A 2,500-nucleotide genomic window follows, 5' to 3' on the forward strand; every position below is an offset into this window, starting at 1 on the left:
ACATCATGCATGGCCACTTGAGCGTCTTGTGAAGAGCAGCGGGCATGCTGTGCCCTGCCACGGTGTCTGTCGCTCCCTCCAGCTCACTGTGTTGACGTGATTGGTGGTTACCTCAGTCTCTCAGGACCGGTTCTGTCCCAAAATCCACACCTGCATACCGGTCAGATTCAATCCATGTATCCTGGCCACGCGTTCTCAATGGTACTGTGTGCTACAGGGGAGGCTGGTGGAGGTAGAAATCGGAGGACAGGCTCATTGTAATGCATGGAATGGAATGAGGAACGGTATATCAAACACGCGATGAGGAATGATACCATTCTATGCATTACAATGAGCCCATCCTCTGATTTCTACCTCCTCCAGCCTCCCCGTGTGTGCTTGTGTGGAAATCAGAATGCAGCCTCACTGTCCATTACCTGACACACATAGAGCCAGAAGAATCACAGTGGAGGACATGTCATTTGCTCTAATATATAGGTTAGTTTCCTAAAGGTTAGTTTTTGTATCCCACTCCTCACCAGAACCAACATATGAAAATAGGATTATTTTGTTAATGAAAATAGTATGTGGAAAATAATAATAATTCGCAACGGTTTTAGAATTCTGAATTGAGGGATGCTGACTTAAGGCATCTTCCTTATAAAAAACAATTGTCCATAAACGGTGTATTCATATTATAATGCTTCACACTGATAAGTGAAAAAGATGGACAGGAAAGGACAAAGTGATACAATTATTTTTACCCAAAAGTTATTTTACAGTTTGCCTTTCAGAACATTAATTCTTCCACCAATAACATACAATAGACTTCCACAGTAGCAGAAGATGTCAACATTACATTTGCCTCATTGTAATTACTGAAGCTAATGATAATAACAACACAAAGCCGATTCAAATTCAAACAGCCGCAAAATGAAAGACTGATGTTGTGATGATCAGTCGCATATATACGATGCCCCGGCTGCGTATACGAATGGTGCTTTTACAGTATAGCACTACACCCAGCTGTCAAGTCTGTCTTCTTGATATCTCTGTGCTCCGCTGGCTTTTGATTATGCAAATACCCACCCGCTATAAATAAATTAGTATAATTGCATCTGAAATACGCTTGGAATCCTCTCATAAGATGAAAACGTGTAAATAATGTATTTCACGTCGGTGCATTATTCATTCCTATTAAACACAAACAACCGAGAGTGAAGCCTTGTGCCTCACTGTCCCTACAAACAGAGGATTCTGCTATATTTGTAACTTTTCTGTCCATTATTGGCTGTTTCATGATAATAGTCGTAAATCACCTTTTGGATTTTGCATAGTTTTTCAGTTGCTCTGAAATACTCTCAAAACACAATAATTTTACTGTCGAGAATCATAGTCATAAAGGGTTATTATTGCAAAAATTGCTGTCACTGTTTGATGAAAGACAGTGGTTGTAGAACCTAAGCTAAACTAAATCAAAGTAAAGCTACCCGTTGTTATGGCCTTAATATCTATACATTCCAATGTGTACATTATGCATGCGTCTGACCGTTTTAACTGCCGTATTCAATAGGGGTTGCGGACATGAAATACGCATAAACAGAGCCACCGCCGCGACAATTAAAACAGCCACGAGTGTCGAGGCCTTGGTGCGTTTTGTATACGGTGCACCAATCGAAAGACGGCGTACCGTTTCGCCATTAAAATTCTGTGGGATCTGGGCTCGTCTAGGGAGGCGGTAACGCTGCATATAGAATAGTAAGCACTAGTCACCAGTCGCTACGGTTACATTAGCATCAGGCCCTTTTATGCAAATTTGATGAGAGAGGACTCATGCATATACGGCAAGGCTCCAGCACCGGTCGCCTAATATCCTTATTAGAGAGGGGGGGGAATTAAATATTTATTAGGGGGGTGAGGGGTTAGGAAAGGGGGGGGAACGCTGTGTTGTCGTGAAGACCCGAGATAGAGGAGGAGGAGGAGGGGTCTGGTTGGTTGGTTGGTTGGTTGGTTGGTTGGTTCACTGAAGGAGTGTCTCTCTCTCTCCCTCAAGGTGCCACCATCTTAAGGCATTTGGCAGTGGTGAGCGCGTGAGGAGGGTAGACCTAAAATGTCCGCTGGCACACACACACACACACACACACACACGCAACGTGGTCGGCGGGCGCGTGGCGCTCTGAAGGCCAATTATTCAATTACCGTCGTTGCCCGCTGTGCATGCCAAGCATTTCATTTGCATACATTAATTCCCTTGATAACTGTCACATACGACATTTGCTGGAGTCATGCTTCCCCTGTATCTGTCTCTTCCTAGAATACTCACGACAACTATCACACTGGTGGCACACAGTGAGCCCTGTACTGTACGTTAATTCATGGTTTCACATTTTTCCCATTTGTAAGCAGCAATTCCTTGGCAATCGACCAAACGGATATTTGTGTATTTGATTTTTGTGGAGGGATACAGCGTGGCAGGATATTGCACGTGGGCACTCGTTGCATCGGTGTTCGGAGGATTTCA

Source organism: Argentina silus (genome assembly GCF_951799395.1).
Source record: "Argentina silus genome assembly, chromosome: 7".
Classification (NCBI taxonomy): domain Eukaryota; kingdom Metazoa; phylum Chordata; class Actinopteri; order Argentiniformes; family Argentinidae; genus Argentina; species Argentina silus.